This window comes from Hemitrygon akajei, chromosome 1 (genome assembly GCF_048418815.1).
Source record: "Hemitrygon akajei chromosome 1, sHemAka1.3, whole genome shotgun sequence".
NCBI lineage: Eukaryota > Metazoa > Chordata > Chondrichthyes > Myliobatiformes > Dasyatidae > Hemitrygon > Hemitrygon akajei.
In genome coordinates, this window is record NC_133124.1 from 171,426,263 (window position 1) to 171,450,194 (window position 23,932).

Consider the following 23,932-nt stretch of genomic DNA (forward strand, 5'->3'; position numbering starts at 1 on the left):
TGTCGGTGGGGGTTACAGGGACAGGGATGGGTGTAGGTGTCGGTGGGGGTTACAGGGCCAGGGATGGGTGTAGATGTCGGTGGGGGTTATAAGGACAGGGATGGGTGTACATGTCGGTGGGGGTTACAGGGACCGGGATGGGTGTAGGTGTCGGTGGGGGTTACAAGGACAGGGATGGGTGTAGGTGTCGGTGGGGGTTACAGGGACAGGGATGGGTGTAGGTGTCGGTGGGCGTTACAGGGACAGGGATTTGTGTAGATGTTGGTTGGTGTTACAGGGACAGGGATGGGTGTAGGTGTTGGTGGGTGTTACAGGTACATGGATGGGTGTCGCTGTCGGTGGGGTTTACAGGGACAGGGATGGGTGTAGATGTCGGTGGGGGTTACAGGGACTGGGATGGGTGTAGGTGTCGGTGGGGGTTACAGGGGCAGGGATGGGTGTAGATGTCGGTGGGAGTTACAGGGACAGGGATGGGTGTAGATGTCGGTGGGAGTTACAGGGACAGGGATGGGTGTAGGTGTCGGTGGGCGTTACAGGGACAGGGATTTGTGTTGATGTTGGTTGGTGTTACAGGGACAGGGATGGGTGTAGGTGTTGGTGGGTGTTACAGGGACATGGATGGGTGTCGCTGTCGGTGGGGTTTACAGGGACAGGGATGGGTGTAGATATCGGTGGGGGTTACAGGGACTGGGATGGGTGTAGGTGTCGGTGGGGTTTACAGGGGCATGGATGGGTGTAGATGTCGGTGGGAGTTACAGGGACAGGGATGGGTGTAGGTGTCAGTGGGCGTTACAGGGACAGGGATGGGTGTAGATGTCGGTGGGTGTTACAGGGACAGGGATGGGTGTTGGTGTCGGTGGGGGTTACAGGGAGAGGGATGGGTGTAGGTGTCGGTGGGGGTTACATGGACAGGGATGGGTGTAGGTGTCAGTGGGGGTTACAGGGACAGGGATGGGTGTAGATGTCGGTGGGAGTTACAGGGACAGGGATGGGTGTAGGTGTCAGTGGGGGTTACAGGGACAGGGATTTGTGTAGATGTTGGTTGGTGTTACAGGGACAGGGATGGGTGTAGGTGTCGGTGGGTGTTACAGGGACATGGATGGGTGTAGGTGTCGGTGGGAACTACAGGGGCAGGGATGGGTGTAGATGTCGGTGGGAGTTACAGGGACAGGGATGGGTGTAGGTGTCAGTGGGGGTTACAGGGACAGGGATGGGTGTATATGTCAGTGGGTGTTACAGGGACAGGGATGGGTGTAGATGTCAGTGGGGGTTACAGGGACAGGGATGGGTGTAGATGTCAGTGGGGGTTACAGGGATAGGGATGGGTGTAGATATCGGTGGGGGTTACAGGGACAGGGATGTGTGTAGGTGTCAGTGGGGGTTACAGGGACAGGGATGGATGTAGATGTCAGTGGGGGTTACAGGGACAGGGATGGGTGTAGTTGTCGGTGGCAGTTACAGGGACAGGGATTTGTGTAGATGTCGGTGGCGGTTACAGGGACAGGGATGGGTGTATATGTCGGTGGCGGTTACAGGGACAGGGATGGGTGTAGGTGTCGGTCGGGGTTACAGGGAGAGGGATGGGTGTAGGTGTCGGTGGGTGTTACAGGGATGGGTGTAGGTGTCGGTGGGGGTTACAGGGACAGGGATGGGTGTAGGTGTCGGTGGGCGTTACAGGTACAGGGATTTGTGTAGATGTTGGTTGGTGTTACAGGGACAGGGATGGGTGTAGGTGTTGGTGGGTGTTACAGGGACATGGATGGGTGTCGCTGTCGGTGGGGTTTACAGGGACAGGGATGGGTGTAGATGTCGGTGGGGGTTACAGGGACTGGGATGGGTGTATGTGTCGGTGGGGGTTACAGGGGCAGGGATGGGTGTAGATGTCGGTGGGAGTTACAGGGACAGGGATGGGTGTAGGTGTCAGTGGGGGTTACAGGGACAGGGATGGGTGTAGATGTCGGTGGGCGTTACAGGGACAGGGATTTGTGTAGATGCTGGTTGGTGTTACAGGGAAAGGGATGGGTGTAGGTGTTGGTGGGTGTTAAAGGGACATGGATGGGTGTCGCTGTCGGTGGGGTTTACAGGGACAGGGATGGGTGTAGGTGTCAGTGGGGGTTGCAGGGACAGGGATGGGTGTAGATGTCGGTGCGGGTTACAGGGAGAGGGATGGGTGTAGGTGTCAGTGGGGGTTACAGGGACAGGGATGGGTGTAGATGTTGGTGGGTGTTACAGGGACTGGGATGGGTGTAGGTGTCGGTGGAGGTTAAAGGGACAGGGATGGGTGTAGATGTCGGTGGGTGTTACAGGGAAAGGGATGGGTGTAGGTGTTGGTGGGTGTTAAAGGGACATGGATGGGTGTCGCTGTCGGTGGGGTTTACAGGGACAGGGATGGGTGTAGATGTCGGTGGTGGTTACAGGGACTGGGATGGGTGTAGGTGTCGGTGGGAGTTACAGGGACAGGGATGGGTGTAGGTGTCAGTGGGGGTTACAGGGACAGGGATGGGTGTAGATGTCGGTGGGTGTTACAGGGACAGGGATGGGTGTAGGTGTCAGTAGGGGTTACAGGAACAGGGATGGGTGTAGGTGTCAGTGGGGGTTGCAGGGACAGGGATGGGTGTAGAAGTCGGTGCGGGTTACAGGGAGAGGGATGGGTGTAGGTGTCAGTGGGGGTTACAGGGACAGGGATGGGTGTAGGTGTTGGTGGGTGTTACAGGGACATGGATGGGTGTCGCTGTCGGTGGGGTTTACAGGGACAGGGATGGGTGTAGATGTCGGTGGGGGTTACAGGGACTGGGATGGGTGTATGTGTCGGTGGGGGTTACAGGGGCAGGGATGGGTGTAGATGTCGGTGGGAGTTACAGGGACAGGGATGGGTGTAGGTGTCAGTGGGGGTTACAGGGACAGGGATGGGTGTAGATGTCGGTGGGCGTTACAGGGACAGGGATTTGTGTAGATGCTGGTTGGTGTTACAGGGAAAGGGATGGGTGTAGGTGTTGGTGGGTGTTAAAGGGACATGGATGGGTGTCGCTGTCGGTGGGGTTTACAGGGACAGGGATGGGTGTAGGTGTCGGTGGGTGTTACAGGGATGGGTGTAGGTGTCGGTGGGGGTTACAGGGACAGGGATGGGTGTAGGTGTCGGTGGGCGTTACAGGTACAGGGATTTGTGTAGATGTTGGTTGGTGTTACAGGGACAGGGATGGGTGTAGGTGTTGGTGGGTGTTACAGGGACATGGATGGGTGTCGCTGTCGGTGGGGTTTACAGGGACAGGGATGGGTGTAGATGTCGGTGGGGGTTACAGGGACTGGGATGGGTGTATGTGTCGGTGGGGGTTACAGGGGCAGGGATGGGTGTAGATGTCGGTGGGAGTTACAGGGACAGGGATGGGTGTAGGTGTCAGTGGGGGTTACAGGGACAGGGATGGGTGTAGATGTCGGTGGGCGTTACAGGGACAGGGATTTGTGTAGATGCTGGTTGGTGTTACAGGGAAAGGGATGGGTGTAGGTGTTGGTGGGTGTTAAAGGGACATGGATGGGTGTCGCTGTCGGTGGGGTTTACAGGGACAGGGATGGGTGTAGATGTCGGTGGTGGTTACAGGGACTGGGATGGGTGTAGGTGTCGGTGGGAGTTACAGGGACAGGGATGGGTGTAGGTGTCAGTGGGGGTTACAGGGACAGGGATGGGTGTAGATGTCGGTGGGTGTTACAGGGACAGGGATGGGTGTAGGTGTCAGTAGGGGTTACAGGAACAGGGATGGGTGTAGGTGTCAGTGGGGGTTGCAGGGACAGGGATGGGTGTAGATGTCGGTGCGGGTTACAGGGAGAGGGATGGGTGTAGGTGTCAGTGGGGGTTACAGGGACAGGGATGGGTGTAGGTGTTGGTGGGTGTTACAGGGACATGGATGGGTGTCGCTGTCGGTGGGGTTTACAGGGACAGGGATGGGTGTAGATGTCGGTGGGGGTTACAGGGACTGGGATGGGTGTATGTGTCGGTGGGGGTTACAGGGGCAGGGATGGGTGTAGATGTCGGTGGGAGTTACAGGGACAGGGATGGGTGTAGGTGTCAGTGGGGGTTACAGGGACAGGGATGGGTGTAGATGTCGGTGGGCGTTACAGGGACAGGGATTTGTGTAGATGCTGGTTGGTGTTACAGGGAAAGGGATGGGTGTAGGTGTTGGTGGGTGTTAAAGGGACATGGATGGGTGTCGCTGTCGGTGGGGTTTACAGGGACAGGGATGGGTGTAGATGTCGGTGGTGGTTACAGGGACTGGGATGGGTGTAGGTGTCGGTGGGAGTTACAGGGACAGGGATGGGTGTAGGTGTCAGTGGGGGTTACAGGGACAGGGATGGGTGTAGATGTCGGTGGGTGTTACAGGGACAGGGATGGGTGTAGGTGTCAGTAGGGGTTACAGGAACAGGGATGGGTGTAGGTGTCAGTGGGGGTTGCAGGGACAGGGATGGGTGTAGATGTCGGTGCGGGTTACAGGGAGAGGGATGGGTGTAGGTGTCAGTGGGGGTTACAGGGACAGGGATGGGTGTAGATGTTGGTGGGTGTTACAGGGACAGGGATGGGTGTAGGTGTCGGTGGAGGTTAAAGGGACAGGGATGGGTGTATGTGTCAGTGGGGGTTACAGGGACAGGGATGGGTGTAGGTGTCGGTGAGGGTTACAGGGACTGGGATGGGTGTAGGTGTATGTGTGGGTTATAGGGACAGGGATGGGTGTAGGTGTCGGTGGGGGTTACAGGGACAGGGATGGGTGTAGGTGTCGGTGGGGGTTACAGGGACAGGGATGGGTGTAGGTGTCGGTGGGGGTTACAGGGACAGGGATGGGTGTTGCTGTCGGTGTGGGTTACAGGGACAGGGATGGGTGTTACTGTCGGTGGGGGTTACAGGGACAGTGATGGGTGTAGGTGTCAGTGGGGGTTACAGGGACTGTGATGGGTGTAGGTGTTGGTGGGGGTTACAGGGACAGGGATCGGTGTAGATGTCGGAGGGGGTTACAGGGACAGGGATGGGTGTAGGTGTCATTGGGGGTTACAGGGACAGGGATGGGTGTAGGTGTCATTGGGGGTTACAGGGAAAGGGATGGGTGTAGATGTCGGTGGGGGTTACAGGAAAAGGGATGGGTGTAGGTGTCGGTGGGGGTTACAGGGACAGGGATGGGTGTAGGTGTCGGTGGGGGTTACAGGGACAGGAATGGGTGTAGGTGTCGGTGGGGGTTACAGGGACAGGGATGGGTGTATGTGTCAGTGGGGGTTACAGGGACAGGGATGGGTGTAGGTGTCAGTTGGGGTTACAGGGACAGGGATGGGTGTAGGTGTCGGTGGGGGTTACAGGGACAGGAATGGGTGTAGGTGTCATTGGGGGTTACAGGGAAAGGGATGGGTGTAGGTGTCAGTGGGGTTTACAGGGACAGGGATGGGTGTAGGTGTCAGTGGGGGTTACAGGGACAGGGATGGGTGTAGATGTCGGTGGGGGTTACAGGAAAAGGAATGGGTGTAGGTGTCGGTGGGGGTTACAGGGACAGGGATGGGTGTAGGTGTCGGTGGGGGTTACAGGGACAGGGATCGGTGTAGATGTCAGTGGGTGTTACAGGGACAGGGATGGGTGTAGGTGTCGGTGGGGGTTACAGGGACAGGAATGGGTGTAGGTGTCGGTGGGGGTTACAGGGACAGGGATGGGTGTATGTGTCAGTGGGGGTTACAGGGACAGGGATGGGTGTAGGTGTCAGTTGGGGTTACAGGGACAGGGATGGGTGTAGGTGTCGGTGGGGGTTACAGGGACTGGGATGGGTGTAAGTGTATGTGTGGGTTATAGGGACAGGGATGGGTGTAGGTGTCGGTGGGGGTTACAGGGACAGGGATGGGTGTAGGTGTCGGTGGGCGTTACAGGGACAGGGATTTGTGTAGATGTTGGTTGGTGTTACAGGGACAGGGATGGGTGTAGGTGTTGGTGGGTGTTACAGGTACATGGATGGGTGTCGCTGTCGGTGGGGTTTACAGGGACAGGGATGGGTGTAGATGTCGGTGGGGGTTACAGGGACTGGGATGGGTGTAGGTGTCGGTGGGGGTTACAGGGGCAGGGATGGGTGTAGATGTCGGTGGGAGTTACAGGGACAGGGATGGGTGTAGATGTCGGTGGGAGTTACAGGGACAGGGATGGGTGTAGGTGTCGGTGGGCGTTACAGGGACAGGGATTTGTGTAGATGTTGGTTGGTGTTACAGGGACAGGGATGGGTGTAGGTGTTGGTGGGTGTTACAGGGACATGGATGGGTGTCGCTGTCGGTGGGGTTTACAGGGACAGGGATGGGTGTAGATATCGGTGGGGGTTACAGGGACTGGGATGGGTGTAGGTGTCGGTGGGGTTTACAGGGGCAGGGATGGGTGTAGATGTCGGTGGGAGTTACAGGGACAGGGATGGGTGTAGGTGTCAGTGGGCGTTACAGGGACAGGGATGGGTGTAGATGTCGGTGGGTGTTACAGGGACAGGGATGGGTGTTGGTGTCGGTGGGGGTTACAGGGAGAGGGATGGGTGTAGGTGTCGGTGGGGGTTACATGGACAGGGATGGGTGTAGGTGTCAGTGGGGGTTACAGGGACAGGGATGGGAGTAGATGTCGGTGGGAGTTACAGGGACAGGGATGGGTGTAGGTGTCAGTGGGGGTTACAGGGACAGGGATTTGTGTAGATGTTGGTTGGTGTTACAGGGACAGGGATGGGTATAGGTGTCGGTGGGTGTTACAGGGACATGGATGGGTGTAGGTGTCGGTGGGGGTTACAGGGGCAGGGATGGGTGTAGATGTCGGTGGGAGTTACAGGGACAGGGATGGGTGTAGGTGTCAGTGGGGGTTACAGGGACAGGGATGGGTGTAGATGTCAGTGGGTGTTACAGGGACAGGGATGGGTGTAGATGTCAGTGGGGGTTACAGGGACAGGGATGGGTGTAGATGTCAGTGGGGGTTACAGTGACAGGGATGGGTGTAGATATCGGTGGGGGTTACAGGGACAGGGATGTGTGTAGGTGTCAGTGGGGGTTACAGGGACAGGGATGGATGTAGATGTCAGTGGGGGTTACAGGGACAGGGATGGGTGTAGTTGTCGGTGGCAGTTACAGGGACAGGGATTTGTGTAGATGTCGGTGGCGGTTACAGGGACAGGGATGGGTGTATATGTCGGTGGCGGTTACAGGGACAGGGATGGGTGTAGGTGTCGGTCGGGGTTACAGGGAGAGGGATGGGTGTAGGTGTCGGTGGGTGTTACAGGGATGGGTGTAGGTGTCGGTGGGGGTTACAGGGACAGGGATGGGTGTAGGTGTCGGTGGGCGTTACAGGTACAGGGATTTGTGTAGATGTTGGTTGGTGTTACAGGGACAGGGATGGGTGTAGGTGTTGGTGGGTGTTACAGGGACATGGATGGGTGTCGCTGTCGGTGGGGTTTACAGGGACAGGGATGGGTGTAGATGTCGGTGGGGGTTACAGGGACTGGGATGGGTGTATGTGTCGGTGGGGGTTACAGGGGCAGGGATGGGTGTAGATGTCGGTGGGGGTTACAGGGACAGGGATGGGTGTAGGTGTCAGTGGGGGTTACAGGGACAGGGATGGGTGTAGATGTCGGTGGGCGTTACAGGGACAGGGATTTGTGTAGATGCTGGTTGGTGTTACAGGGAAAGGGATGGGTGTAGGTGTTGGTGGGTGTTAAAGGGACATGGATGGGTGTCGCTGTCGGTGGGGTTTACAGGGACAGGGATGGGTGTAGATGTCGGTGGTGGTTACAGGGACTGGGATGGGTGTAGGTGTCGGTGGGAGTTACAGGGACAGGGATGGGTGTAGGTGTCAGTGGGGGTTACAGGGACAGGGATGGGTGTAGATGTCGGTGGGTGTTACAGGGACAGGGATGGGTGTAGGTGTCAGTAGGGGTTACAGGAACAGGGATGGGTGTAGGTGTCAGTGGGGGTTGCAGGGACAGGGATGGGTGTAGATGTCGGTGCGGGTTACGGAGAGGGATGGGTGTAGGTGTCATTGGGGGTTACAGGGACAGGGATGGGTGTAGATGTTGGTGGGTGTTACAGGGACAGGGATGGGTGTAGGTGTCGGTGGAGGTTAAAGGGACAGGGATGGGTGTATGTGTCAGTGGGGGTTACAGGGACAGGGATGGGTGTAGGTGTCGGTGAGGGTTACAGGGACTGGGATGGGTGTAGGTGTATGTGTGGGTTATAGGGACAGGGATGGGTGTAGGTGTCGGTGGGGGTTACAGGGACAGGGATGGGTGTAGGTGTCGGTGGGGGTTACAGGGACAGGGATGGGTGTAGGTGTCGGTGGGGGTTACAGGGACAGGGATGGGTGTTGCTGTCGGTGTGGGTTACAGGGACAGGGATGGGTGTTACTGTCGGTGGGGGTTACAGGGACAGTGATGGGTGTAGGTGTCAGTGGGGGTTACAGGGACTGTGATGGGTGTAGGTGTTGGTGGGGGTTACAGGGACAGGGATCGGTGTAGATGTCGGAGGGGGTTACAGGGACAGGGATGGGTGTAGGTGTCATTGGGGGTTACAGGGAAAGGGATGGGTGTAGGTGTCAGTGGGGTTTACAGGGACAGGGATGGGTGTAGGTGTCAGTGGGGGTTACAGGGACAGGGATGGGTGTAGATGTCGGTGGGGGTTACAGGAAAAGGGATGGGTGTAGGTTTCGGTGGGGGTTACAGGGACAGGGATGGGTGTAGGTGTCGGTGGGGGTTACAGGGACAGGGATTGGTGTAGATGTCAGTGGGTGTTACAGGGACAGGGATGGGTGTAGGTGTCGGTGGGGGTTACAGGGACAGGAATGGGTGTAGGTGTCGGTGGGGGTTACAGGGACAGGGATGGGTGTATGTGTCAGTGGGGGTTACGGGGACAGGGATGGGTGTAGGTGTCAGTTGGGGTTACAGGGACAGGGATGGGTGTAGGTGTCGGTGGGGGTTACAGGGACTGGGATGGGTGTAGGTGTCGGTGGGGGTTACAGGGACAGGGATGGGTGTAGGTGTCGGTGGGGGTTACAGGGACAGGGATGGGTGTCGCTGTCGGTGTGGGTTACAGGGACAGGGATGGGTGTCACTGTCGGTGGGGGTTACAGGGACAGGGATGGGTGTAGGTGTCAGTGGGGGTTACAGGGACAGGGATGGGTGTAGATGTCGGTGGGGGTTACAGGGACAGGGATGGGTTTAGGTGTCGGTGGGGGTTACAGGGACAGGGATTTGTGTAGAAGTCGGTGGGGGTTACAGGGACAGGGATGGGTGTAGGTGTCGGTGGGGGTTACAGGGACAGGGATGGGTGTAGATGTCGGTGGGAGTTACAGGGACAGGGATGGGTGTAGGTGTCAGTGGGGGTTACAGGGATGGGTGTAGGTGTCTCGGTGGGGGTTACAGGGATGGGTGTAGGTGTCGGTGGGGGTTACAGGGACAGGGATGGGTGTAGGTGTCGGTGGGCGTTACAGGGACAGGGATGGGTGTAGGTGTCGGTGGGGGTTACAGGGAGAGTGATGGGTGTAGGTGTCGGTGGGGGTTAAAGGGATGGGTGTAGGTGTGTCGGTGGGGGTTACATTGATGGGTGTAGGTGTCAGTGGGGGTTACAGGGACAGGGATAGGTGTAGATGTCCGTGGGGGTTACAGGGACAGGGATGGGTGTAGGTGTCAGTGGGGGTTACAGGGACAGGGATGGGTGTAGATGTCAGTGGGTGTTACAGGGACAGGGATGGGTGTAGATGTCGGTGGGGGTTACAGGGACAGGGATGGGTGTAGGTGTCGGTGGGGGTTAAGGGGACAGGGATGGGTGTAGGTGTCGGTGGGGGTTACAGGGACAGTGATGGGTGTAGGTATCGGTGGGGTTTACAGGGACAGGGATGGGTGTAGGTGTCGGGGGGGTTACAGGGACAGGGATGGGTGTAGGTGTCGGTGGGGGTTACAGGGACAGGGATGGGTGTAGATGTCAGTGGGGGTTACAGGGACAGGGATGGGTGTAGATGTCGGTGGGGGTTACAGGGACAGGGATGGGTTTAGGTGTCGGTGGGGGTTAAAGGGACAGGGATGGGTGTAGGTGTCGGTGGGGGTTACAGGGACAGTGATGGGTGTAGGTATCGGTGGGGTTTACAGGGACAGGGATGGGTGTAGGTGTCGGGGGGGTTACAGGGACAGGGATGGGTGTAGGTGTCGGTGGGGGTTACAGGGACAGGGATGGGTGTAGGTGTCGGTGGCGGTTACAGGGACAGGGATGGGTGTAGGTGTCGGTGGGGGTTACAGGGACAGGGATGGGTGTAGATGTCGGTGGGGGTTACAGGGACAGGGATTTGTGTAGATGTCGGTGGGGGTTTCAGGGACAGGGATGGGTGTAGATGTCGGTGGAGGTTACAGGGACTGGGATGGGCGTAGGAGTCGGTGGCGGTTACAGGGACGGGAATGGGTGTGGATGTCAGTGGGGGTTACAGGGACAGGGATGGGTGTGAATGTCAGTGTGGGTTACAGGGACAGGGATGGGTGTAGGTGTCGGTGGGGGTTATAGGGACAGGAATGGGTGTAGATGTCGGTGGGAGTTACAGAATGGGTTTAGGTGTCACTGAGGGTTACAGGGACAGGAATGGGTGTAGATGTCGGTGGTGGTTACAGGGACAGGGATGGGTGTGGATGTCAGTGGGGGTTACAGGGACAGGGATGGGTGTAGGTGTCGGTGGGGGTTACAGGGATGTGTGTAGGTGTCTCGGTGGGGGTTACAGGGATGGGTGTAGGTGTCGGTGGGGGTTACAGGGACAGGGATGGGTGTAGGTGTCGGTGGGGGTTACAGGGACGGGGATGGGTGTGGATGTCAGTGGGGGTTACAGGGACAGGGATGGGTGTGAATGTCAGTGTGGGTTACAGGGACAGGGATGGGTGTAGGTGTCGGTGGGGGTTATAGGGACAGGAATGGGTGTAGATGTCGGTGGGGGTTACAGGATGGGTTTAGGTGTCACTGGGGGTTACAGGGACAGGAATGGGTGTAGATGTCAGTGGGGGTTACAGGGAGAGGGATGGGTTTAGGTGTCAGTGGGAGTTACAGGGACAGGAATGGGTGTAGATGTCGGTGGGGTTTACAGGGACAGGGATGGGTGTAGATGTCGGTGGGGGTTACAGGGACAGGGATTTGTGTAGATGTCGGTGGGGGTTACAGGGACAGGGATAGGTGTAGATGTCAGTGGGGGTTACAGGGACAGGGATGGGTGTAGGTGTCAGTGGGGGTTACAGGGACATGGATGGGTGTAGGTGTCAGTGGGGGTTACAGGGACAGGGCTGGGTGTAGATGTCAGTGGCGGTTACAGGGACTGGGATGGGTGTAGATGTCAGTGAGGGTTACAGGGACAGGGATGGGTGTAGATGTCAGTGAGGGTTACAGGGACAGGGATGGGTGTAGGTGGCAGTGGTGGTTACAGGGACAGGGACGGGTGTAGATGTCAGTGGGGGTTACAGGCACAGGGATTTGTGTAGATGTCGGTGGGGGTTACAGGGACAGGGATGGGTGTAGGTGTCATTGGGGGTTACAGGGACAGGGATGGGTGTAGATGTCAGTGAGGGTTACAAGGACAGGGATGGGTGTAGGTGTCAGTGGGGGTTACAGGGACAGGGATGGGTGTAGATGTCAGTGAGGGTTACAGGGACAGGGATGGGTGTAGATGTCAGTGGGGGTTACAGGGACAGGGATGGGTGTAGGTGTCGGTGGGGGTTACAGGGACAGGGATGGGTGTAGGTGTCAGTGGGGGTTACAGGGACAGGGATGGGTGTAGATGTCAGTGGGGGTTACAGGGACAGGGATGGGTGTAGGTGTCAGTGGGGGTTACAGGGACAGGGATGGGTGTAGATGTCGGTGGGGGTTACAGGGACAGGGATGGGTGTAGGTGTCAGTGAGGATTACAGGGACAGGGATGGGTGTAGATGTCAGTGAGGGTTACAGGGACAGGGATGGGTGTAGATGTCGGTGGGGGTTACAGGGACAGGGATGGGTGTGAATGTCAGTGGGGGTTACAGGGACAGGGATGGGTGTAGATGTCGGTGGTGGTTACAGGGACAGGGATGGGTGTGGATGTCAGTGGGGGTTACAGGGACAGGGATGGGTGTAGGTGTCCGTGGGGGTTACAGGGATGTGTGTAGGTGTCTCGGTGGGGGTTACAGGGATGGGTGTAGGTGTCGGTGGGGGTTACAGGGACAGGGATGGGCGTAGATGTCGGTGGGGGTTACAGGGATGGGTGTAGGTGTCTCGGTGGGGGTTACCGTCATGGGTGTAGGTGTCGGTGGGGGTTACAGGGACAGGGATGGGTGTAGGTGTCGGTGGGGTTTACAGGGACAGGGATGGGTGTAGATGTCGGTGGGGGTTATAAGGACAGGGATGGGTGTACATGTCGGTGGGGGTTACAGGGACCGGGATGGGTGTAGGTGTCGGTGGGGGTTACAAGGACAGGGATGGGTGTAGGTGTTGGTGGGGGTTACAGGGACAGGGATGGGTGTAGGTGTCGGTGGGCGTTACAGGGACAGGGATGGGTGTAGATGTTGGTTGGTGTTACAGGGACAGGGATGGGTGTAGGTGTTGGTGGGTGTTACAGGTACATGGATGGGTGTCGCTGTCGGTGGGCTTTACAGGGACAGGGATGGGTGTAGGTGTCGGTGGGCGTTACAAGGACAGGGATGGGTGTAGATGTTGGTTGGTGTTACAGGGACAGGGATGGGTGTAGGTGTTGGTGGGTGTTACAGGTACATGGATGGGTGTCGCTGTCGGTGGGGTTTACAGGGACAGGGATGGGTGTAGATGTCGGTGGGGGTTACAGGGACTGGGATGGGTGTAGGTGTCGGTGGGGGTTACAGGGGCAGGGATGGGTGTAGATGTCGGTGGGAGTTACAGGGACAGGGATGGGTGTAGATGTCGGTGGGAGTTACAGGGACTGGGATGGGTGTAGGTGTCGGTGGGCGTTACAGGGACAGGGATTTGTGTAGATGTTGGTTGGTGTTACAGGGACAGGGATGGGTGTAGGTGTTGGTGGGTGTTACAGGGACATGGATGGGTGTCGCTGTCGGTGGGGTTTACAGGGTCAGGGATGGGTGTAGATGTCGGTGGGGGTTACAGGGACTGGGATGGGTGTAGGTGTCGGTGGGGTTTACAGGGGCAGGGATGTGTGTAGATGTCGGTGGGAGTTACAGGGACAGGGATGGGTGTAGGTGTCAGTGGGGGTTACAGGGACAGGGATGGGTGTAGATGTCGGTGGGTGTTACAGGGACAGGGATGGGTGTTGGTGTCGGTGGGGGTTACAGGGAGAGGGATGGGTGTAGGTGTCGGTGGGGGTTACATGGACAGGGATGGGTGTAGGTGTCAGTGGGGGTTACAGGGACAGGGATGGGTGTAGATGTCGGTGGGAGTTACAGGGACAGGGATGGGTGTAGGTGTCAGTGGGGGTTACAGGGACAGGGATTTGTGTAGATGTTGGTTGGTGTTACAGGGACAGGGATGGGTGTAGGTGTCGGTGGGTGTTACAGGGACATGGATGGGTGTAGGTGTCGGTGGGGGTTACAGGGGCAGGGATGGGTATAGATGTCGGTGGGAGTTACAGGGACAGGGATGGGTGTAGGTGTCAGTGGGGGTTACAGGGACAGGGATGGGTGTAGATGTCGGTGGGTGTTACAGGGACAGGGATGGGTGTAGATGTCAGTGGGGGTTACAGGGACAGGGATGGGTGTAGATGTCAGTGGGGGTTACAGGGACAGGGATGGGTGTAGATATCGGTGGGGGTTACAGGGACAGGGATGTGTGTAGGTGTCAGTGGGGATTACAGGGACAGGGATGGATGTAGATGTCAGTGGGGGTTACAGGGACAGGGATGGGTGTAGTTGTCGGTGGCAGTTACAGGGACAGGGATTTGTGTAGATGTCGGTGGCGGTTACAGGGACAGGGATGGGTGTATATGTCGGTGGCGGTTACAGGGACAGGGATGGGTGTAGGTGTCGGTCGGGGTTACAGGGAGAGGGATGGGTGTAGGTGTCGGTGGGTGTTACAGGGATGGGTGTAGGTGTCGGTGGGGGTTACAGGGACAGGGATGGGTGTAGGTGTCGGTGGGCGTTACAGGTACAGGGATTTGTGTAGATGTTGGTTGGTGTTACAGGGACAGGGATGGGTGTAGGTGTTGGTGGGTGTTACAGGGACATGGATGGGTGTCGCTGTCGGTGGGGTTTACAGGGACAGGGATGGGTGTAGATGTCGGTGGGGGTTACAGGGACTGGGATGGGTGTATGTGTCGGTGGGGGTTACAGGGGCAGGGATGGGTGTAGATGTCGGTGGGAGTTACAGGGACAGGGATGGGTGTAGGTGTCAGTGGGGGTTACAGGGACAGGGATGGGTGTAGATGTCGGTGGGTGTTACAGGGACAGGGATGGGTGTAGGTGTCGGTGGGCGTTACAGGGACAGGGATTTGTGTAGATGCTGGTTGGTGTTACAGGGAAAGGGATGGGTGTAGGTGTTGGTGGGTGTTACAGGGACATGGATGGGTGTCGCTGTCGGTGGGGTTTACAGGGACAGGGATGGGTGTAGATGTCGGTGGGGGTTACAGGGACAGGGATGGGTGTAGGTGTCGGTGGGGGTTACAGGGACAGGGATGGGTGTTGCTGTCGGTGTGGGTTACAGGGACAGGGATGGGTGTTACTGTCGGTGGGGGTTACAGGGACAGTGATGGGTGTAGGTGTCAGTGGGGGTTACAGGGACTGTGATGGGTGTAGGTGTTGGTGGGGGTTACAGGGACAGGGATCGGTGTAGATGTCGGAGGGGGTTACAGGGACAGGGATGGGTGTAGGTGTCATTGGGGGTTACAGGGAAAGGGATGGGTGTAGGTGTCAGTGGGGTTTACAGGGACAGGGATGGGTGTAGGTGTCAGTGGGGGTTACAGGGACAGGGATGGGTGTAGATGTCGGTGGGGGTTACAGGAAAAGGGATGGGTGTAGGTTTCGGTGGGGGTTACAGGGACAGGGATGGGTGTAGGTGTCGGTGGGGGTTACAGGGACAGGGATTGGTGTAGATGTCAGTGGGTGTTACAGGGACAGGGATGGGTGTAGGTGTCGGTGGGGGTTACAGGGACAGGAATGGGTGTAGGTGTCGGTGGGGGTTACAGGGACAGGGATGGGTGTATGTGTCAGTGGGGGTTACAGGGACAGGGATGGGTGTAGGTGTCAGTTGGGGTTACAGGGACAGGGATGGGTGTAGGTGTCGGTGGGGGTTACAGGGACTGGGATGGGTGTAGGTGTCGGTGGGGGTTACAGGGACAGGGATGGGTGTAGGTGTCGGTGGGGGTTACAGGGACAGGGATGGGTGTCGCTGTCGGTGTGGGTTACAGGGACAGGGATGGGTGTCACTGTCGGTGGGGGTTACAGGGACAGGGATGGGTGTAGGTGTCAGTGGGGGTTACAGGGACAGGGATGGGTGTAGATGTCGGTGGGGGTTACAGGGACAGGGATGGGTTTAGGTGTCGGTGGGGGTTACAGGGACAGGGATTTGTGTAGAAGTCGGTGGGGGTTACAGGGACAGGGATGGGTGTAGGTGTCGGTGGGGGTTACAGGGACAGGGATGGGTGTAGATGTCGGTGGGAGTTACAGGGACAGGGATGGGTGTAGGTGTCAGTGGGGGTTACAGGGATGGGTGTAGGTGTCTCGGTGGGGGTTACAGGGATGGGTGTAGGTGTCGGTGGGGGTTACAGGGACAGGGATGGGTGTAGGTGTCGGTGGGCGTTACAGGGACAGGGATGGGTGTAGGTGTCGGTGGGGGTTACAGGGAGAGTGATGGGTGTAGGTGTCGGTGGGGGTTAAAGGGATGGGTGTAGGTGTGTCGGTGGGGGTTACAGTGATGGGTGTAGGTGTCAGTGGGGGTTACAGGGACAGGGATAGGTGTAGATGTCCGTGGGGGTTACAGGGACAGGGATGGGTGTAGGTGTCAGTGGGGGTTACAGGGACAGGGATGGGTGTAGATGTCGGTGGGTGTTACAGGGACAGGGATGGGTGTAGATGTCGGTGGGGGTTACAGGGACAGGGATGGGTGTAGGTGTCGGTGGGGGTTAAGGGGACAGGGATGGGTGTAGGTGTCGGTGGGGGTTACAGGGACAGTGATGGGTGTAGGTATCGGTGGGGTTTACAGGGACAGGGATGGGTGTAGGTGTCGGGGGGGTTACAGGGACAGGGATGGGTGTAGGTGTCGGTGGGGGTTACAGGGACAGGGATGGGTGTAGATGTCAGTGGGGGTTACAGGGACAGGGATGGGTGTAGATGTCGGTGGGGGTTACAGGGACAGGGATGGGTTTAGGTGTCGGTGGGGGTTAAAGGGACAGGGATGGGTGTAGGTGTCGGTGGGGGTTACAGGGACAGTGATGGGTGTAGGTATCGGTGGGGTTTACAGGGACAGGGATGGGTGTAGGTGTCGGGGGGGTTACAGGGACAGGGATGGGTGTAGGTGTCGGTGGGGGTTACAGGGACAGGGATGGGTGTAGGTGTCGGTGGGGGTTACAGGGACAGGGATGGGTGTAGGTGTCGGTGGGGGTTACAGGGACAGGGATGGGTGTAGATGTCGGTGGGGGTTACAGGGACAGGGATTTGTGTAGATGTCGGTGGGGGTTTCAGGGACAGGGATGGGTGTAGATGTCGGTGGAGGTTACAGGGACTGGGATGGGCGTAGGAGTCGGTGGCGGTTACAGGGACGGGAATGGGTGTGGATGTCAGTGGGGGTTACAGGGACAGGGATGGGTGTGAATGTCAGTGTGGGTTACAGGGACAGGGATGGGTGTAGGTGTCGGTGGGGGTTATAGGGACAGGAATGGGTGTAGATGTCGGTGGGAGTTACAGAATGGGTTTAGGTGTCACTGAGGGTTACAGGGACAGGAATGGGTGTAGATGTCGGTGGTGGTTACAGGGACAGGGATGGGTGTGGATGTCAGTGGGGGTTACAGGGACAGGGATGGGTGTAGGTGTCGGTGGGGGTTACAGGGATGTGTGTAGGTGTCTCGGTGGGGGTTACAGGGATGGGTGTAGGTGTCGGTGGGGGTTACAGGGACAGGGATGGGTGTAGGTGTCGGTGGGGGTTACAGGGACGGGGATGGGTGTGGATGTCAGTGGGGGTTACAGGGACAGGGATGGGTGTGAATGTCAGTGTGGGTTACAGGGACAGGGATGGGTGTAGGTGTCGGTGGGGGTTATAGGGACAGGAATGGGTGTAGATGTCGGTGGGGGTTACAGGATGGGTTTAGGTGTCACTGGGGGTTACAGGGACAGGAATGGGTGTAGATGTCAGTGGGGGTTACAGGGAGAGGGATGGGTTTAGGTGTCAGTGGGAGTTACAGTGACAGGAATGGGTGTAGATGTCGGTGGGGTTTACAGGGACAGGGATGGGTGTAGATGTCGGTGGGGGTTACAGGGACAGGGATTTGTGTAGATGTCGGTGGGGGTTACAGGGACAGGGATAGGTGTAGATGTCAGTGGGGGTTACAGGGACAGGGATGGGTGTAGGTGTCAGTGGGGGTTACAGGGACATGGATGGGTGTAGGTGTCAGTGGGGGTTACAGGGACAGGGCTGGGTGTAGATGTCAGTGGCGGTTACAGGGACTGGGATGGGTGTAGATGTCAGTGAGGGTTACAGGGACAGGGATGGGTGTAGATGTCAGTGAGGGTTACAGGGACAGGGATGGGTGTAGGTGGCAGTGGTGGTTACAGGGACAGGGACGGGTGTAGATGTCAGTGGGGGTTACAGGCACAGGGATTTGTGTAGATGTCGGTGGGGGTTACAGGGACAGGGATGGGTGTAGGTGTCATTGGGGGTTACAGGGACAGGGATGGGTGTAGATGTCAGTGAGGGTTACAAGGACAGGGATGGGTGTAGGTGTCAGTGGGGGTTACAGGGACAGGGATGGGTGTAGATGTCAGTGAGGGTTACAGGGACAGGGATGGGTGTAGATGTCAGTGGGGGTTACAGGGACAGGGATGGGTGTAGGTGTCGGTGGGGGTTACAGGGACAGGGATGGGTGTAGGTGTCAGTGGGGGTTACAGGGACAGGGATGGGTGTAGATGTCAGTGGGGGTTACAGGGACAGGGATGGGTGTAGGTGTCAGTGGGGGTTACAGGGACAGGGATGGGTGTAGATGTCGGTGGGGGTTACAGGGACAGGGATGGGTGTAGGTGTCAGTGAGGATTACAGGGACAGGGATGGGTGTAGATGTCAGTGAGGGTTACAGGGACAGGGATGGGTGTAGATGTCGGTGGGGGTTACAGGGACAGGGATGGGTGTGAATGTCAGTGGGGGTTACAGGGACAGGGATGGGTGTAGATGTCGGTGGTGGTTACAGGGACAGGGATGGGTGTGGATGTCAGTGGGGGTTACAGAGACAGGGATGGGTGTAGGTGTCCGTGGGGGTTACAGGGATGTGTGTAGGTGTCTCGGTGGGGGTTACAGGGATGGGTGTAGGTGTCGGTGGGGGTTACAGGGACAGGGATGGGCGTAGATGTCGGTGGGGGTTACAGGGATGGGTGTAGGTGTCTCGGTGGGGGTTACCGTCATGGGTGTAGGTGTCGGTGGGGGTTACAGGGACAGGGATGGGTGTAGGTGTCGGTGGGGTTTACAGGGACAGGGATGGGTGTAGATGTCGGTGGGGGTTATAAGGACAGGGATGGGTGTACATGTCGGTGGGGGTTACAGGGACCGGGATGGGTGTAGGTGTCGGTGGGGGTTACAAGGACAGGGATGGGTGTAGGTGTTGGTGGGGGTTACAGGGACAGGGATGGGTGTAGGTGTCAGTGGGCGTTACAGGGACAGGGATGGGTGTAGATGTTGGTTGGTGTTACAGGGACAGGGATGGGTGTAGGTGTTGGTGGGTGTTACAGGTACATGGATGGGTGTCGCTGTCGGTGGGCTTTACAGGGACAGGGATGGGTGTAGGTGTCGGTGGGCGTTACAAGGACAGGGATGGGTGTAGATGTTGGTTGGTGTTACAGGGACAGGGATGGGTGTAGGTGTTGGTGGGTGTTACAGGTACATGGATGGGTGTCGCTGTCGGTGGGGTTTACAGGGACAGGGATGGGTGTAGATGTCGGTGGGGGTTACAGGGACTGGGATGGGTGTAGGTGTCGGTGGGGGTTACAGGGGCAGGGATGGGTGTAGATGTCGGTGGGAGTTACAGGGACAGGGATGGGTGTAGATGTCGGTGGGAGTTACAGGGACAGGGATGGGTGTAGGTGTCGGTGGGCGTTACAGGGACAGGGATTTGTGTAGATGTTGGTTGGTGTTACAGGGACAGGGATGGGTGTAGGTGTTGGTGGGTGTTACAGGGACATGGATGGGTGTCGCTGTCGGTGGGGTTTACAGGGTCAGGGATGGGTGTAGATGTCGGTGGGGGTTACAGGGACTGGGATGGGTGTAGGTGTCGGTGGGGTTTACAGGGGCAGGGATGGGTGTAGATGTCGGTGGGAGTTACAGGGACAGGGATGGGTGTAGGTGTCAGTGGGGGTTACAGGGACAGGGATGGGTGTAGATGTCGGTGGGTGTTACAGGGACAGGGATGGGTGTTGGTGTCGGTGGGGGTTACAGGGAGAGGGATGGGTGTAGGTGTCGGTGGGGGTTACATGGACAGGGATGGGTGTAGGTGTCAGTGGGGGTTACAGGGACAGGGATGGGTGTAGATGTCGGTGGGAGTTACAGGGACAGGGATGGGTGTAGGTGTCAGTGGGGGTTACAGGGACAGGGATTTGTGTAGATGTTGGTTGGTGTTACAGGGACAGGGATGGGTGTAGGTGTCGGTGGGTGTTACAGGGACATGGATGGGTGTAGGTGTCGGTGGGGGTTACAGGGGCAGGGATGGGTATAGATGTCGGTGGGAGTTACAGGGACAGGGATGGGTGTAGGTGTCAGTGGGGGTTACAGGGACAGGGATGGGTGTAGATGTCGGTGGGTGTTACAGGGACAGGGATGGGTGTAGATGTCAGTGGGGGTTACAGGGACAGGGATGGGTGTAGATGTCAGTGGGGGTTACAGGGACAGGGATGGGTGTAGATATCGGTGGGGGTTACAGGGACAGGGATGTGTGTAGGTGTCAGTGGGGATTACAGGGACAGGGATGGATGTAGATGTCAGTGGGGGTTACAGGGACAGGGATGGGTGTAGTTGTCGGTGGCAGTTACAGGGACAGGGATTTGTGTAGATGTCGGTGGCGGTTACAGGGACAGGGATGGGTGTATATGTCGGTGGCGGTTACAGGGACAGGGATGGGTGTAGGTGTCGGTCGGGGTTACAGGGAGAGGGATGGGTGTAGGTGTCGGTGGGTGTTACAGGGATGGGTGTAGGTGTCGGTGGGGGTTACAGGGACAGGGATGGGTGTAGGTGTCGGTGGGCGTTACAGGTACAGGGATTTGTGTAGATGTTGGTTGGTGTTACAGGGACAGGGATGGGTGTAGGTGTTGGTGGGTGTTACAGGGACATGGATGGGTGTCGCTGTCGGTGGGGTTTACAGGGACAGGGATGGGTGTAGATGTCGGTGGGGGTTACAGGGACTGGGATGGGTGTATGTGTCGGTGGGGGTTACAGGGGCAGGGATGGGTGTAGATGTCGGTGGGAGTTACAGGGACAGGGATGGGTGTAGGTGTCAGTGGGGGTTACAGGGACAGGGATGGGTGTAGATGTCGGTGGGTGTTACAGGGACAGGGATGGGTGTAGGTGTCGGTGGGCGTTACAGGGACAGGGATTTGTGTAGATGCTGGTTGGTGTTACAGGGAAAGGGATGGGTGTAGGTGTTGGTGGGTGTTACAGGGACATGGATGGGTGTCGCTGTCGGTGGGGTTTACAGGGACAGGGATGGGTGTAGATGTCGGTGGGGGTTACAGGGACTGGGATGGGTGTAGGTGTCGGTGGGAGTTACAGGGACAGGGATGGGTGTAGGTGTCAGTGTGGGTTACAGGGACAGGGATGGGTGTAGATGTCGGTGGGTGTTACAGGGACAGTGATAGGTGTTGGTGTCGGTGGGGTTACAGGGAGAGGGATGGGTGTAGGTGTCGGTGGGGGTTACATGGACAGGGATGGGTGTAGGTGTCAGTGGGGGTTACAGGGACAGGGATGGGTGTAGGTGTCAGTGGGGGTTACAGGGACAGGGATGGGTGTAGATGTCAGTGGGGGTTACAGGGACAGGGATGGGTGTAGGTGTCAGTGGGGGTTACAGGGACAGGGATGGGTGTAGATGTCGGTGGGTGTTACAGGGACAGGGATGGGTGTAGATGTCAGTGGGGGTTACAGGGACAGGGATGGGTGTAGATATCGGTGGGGGTTACAGGGACAGGGATGTGTGTAGGTGTCAGTGGGGGTTACAGGGACAGGGATGGATGTAGATGTCAGTGGGGGTTACAGGGACAGGGATGGGTGTAGATGTCAGTGGGGGTTACAGGGACAGGGATGGGTGTAGATATCGGTGGGGGTTACAGGGACAGGGATGTGTGTAGGTGTCAGTGGGGGTTACAGGGACAGGGATGGATGTAGATGTCAGTGGGGGTTACAGGGACAGGGATGGGTGTAGTTGTCGGTGGCAGTTACAGGGACAGGGATTTGTGTAGATGTCGGTGGCGGTTACAGGGACAGGGATGGGTGTATATGTCGGTGGCGGTTACAGGGACAGGAATGGGTGTAGGTGTCGGTCGGGGTTACAGGGAGAGGGATGGGTGTAGGTGTCGGTGGGTGTTACAGGGATGGGTGTAGGTGTCGGTGGGGGTTACAGGGACAGGGATGGGTGTAGGTGTCGGTGGGCGTTACAGGTACAGGGATTTGTGTAGATGTTGGTTGGTGTTACAGGGACAGGGATGGGTGTAGGTGTTGGTGGGTGTTACAGGGACATGGATGGGTGTCGCTGTCGGTGGGGTTTACAGGGACAGGGATGGGTGTAGATGTCGGTGGGGGTTACAGGGACTGGGATGGGTGTATGTGTCGGTGGGGGTTACAGGGGCAGGGATGGGTGTAGATGTCGGTGGGAGTTACAGGGACAGGGATGGGTGTAGGTGTCAGTGGGGGTTACAGGGACAGGGATGGGTGTAGATGTCGGTGGGTGTTACAGGGACAGGGATGGGTGTAGGTGTCGGTGGGCGTTACAGGGACAGGGATTTGTGTAGATGCTGGTTGGTGTTACAGGGAAAGGGATGGGTGTAGGTGTTGGTGGGTGTTACAGGGACATGGATGGGTGTCGCTGTCGGTGGGGTTTACAGGGACAGGGATGGGTGTAGATGTCGGTGGGGGTTACAGGGACTGGGATGGGTGTAGGTGTCGGTGCGAGTTACAGGGACAGGGATGGGTGTAGGTGTCAGTGGGGGTTACAGGGACAGGGATGGGTGTAGATGTCGGTGGGTGTTACAGGGACAGTGATAGGTGTTGGTGTCGGTGGGGTTACAGGGAGAGGGATGGGTGTAGGTGTCGGTGGGGGTTACATGGACAGGGATGGGTGTAGGTGTCAGTGGGGGTTACAGGGACAGGGATGGGTGTAGGTGTCAGTGGGGGTTACAGGGACAGGGATGGGTGTAGATGTCAGTGGGGGTTACAGGGACAGGGATGGGTGTAGATATCGGTGGGCGTTACAGGTACAGGGATTTGTGTAGATGTTGGTTGGTGTTACAGGGACAGGGATGGGTGTAGGTGTTGGTGGGTGTTACAGGGACATGGATGGGTGTCGCTGTCGGTGGGGTTTACAGGGACAGGGATGGGTGTAGATGTCGGTGGGGGTTACAGGGACTGGGATGGGTGTATGTGTCGGTGGGGGTTACAGGGGCAGGGATGGGTGTAGATGTCGGTGGGAGTTACAGGGACAGGGATGGGTGTAGGTGTCAGTGGGGGTTACAGGGACAGGGATGGGTGTAGATGTCGGTGGGTGTTACAGGGACAGGGATGGGTGTAGGTGTCGGTGGGCGTTACAGGGACAGGGATTTGTGTAGATGCTGGTTGGTGTTACAGGGAAAGGGATGGGTGTAGGTGTTGGTGGGTGTTACAGGGACATGGATGGGTGTCGCTGTCGGTGGGGTTTACAGGGACAGGGATGGGTGTAGGTGTCAGTGGGGGTTACAGGGACAGGGATGGGTGTAGATGTCGGTGGGTGTTACAGGGACAGTGATAGGTGTTGGTGTCGGTGGGGTTACAGGGAGAGGGATGGGTGTAGGTGTCGGTGGGGGTTACATGGACAGGGATGGGTGTAGGTGTCAGTGGGGGTTACAGGGACAGGGATGGGTGTAGGTGTCAGTGGGGGTTACAGGGACAGGGATGGGTGTAGATGTCAGTGGGGGTTACAGGGACAGGGATGGGTGTAGATATCGGTGGGGGTTACAGGGACAGGGATGGGTGTAGGTGTCAGTGGGGGTTACAGGGACAGGGATGGGTGTAGATGTCGGTGGGTGTTACAGGGACAGGGATGGGTGTTGGTTTCGGTGGGGGTTACAGGGTGAGGGATGGGTGTAGGTGTCGGTGGGGGTTACATGGACAGGGATGGGTGTAGGTGTCAGTTGGGGTTACAGTGACAGGGATGGGTGTCGCTGTCGGTGGGGTTTACAGGGACAGGGATGGGTGTAGATGTCGGTGGGGGTTACAGGGACAGGGATGGGTGTAGATGTCAGTGAGGGTTACAGGGACAGGGATGGGTGTAGGTGTCAGTGGGGGTTACAGGGACAGGGATGGGTGTAGGTGGCAGTGGGGGTTACAGGGACAGGGATGGGTGTAGGTGTCGGTGGGGGTTACAGGGACAGGGATGGGTGTAGATGTCGGTGGGGGTTACAGGGAGAGGGATGGGTTTAGGTGTCAGTGGGGGTTACAGGGACATGAATGGGTGTAGATGTCAGTGGGGGTTACAGGGCCAGGGATGGATGTAGATGTCGGTGGGGGTTACAGGGACAGGGATGGGTGTAGTTGTCGGTGGCAGTTACAG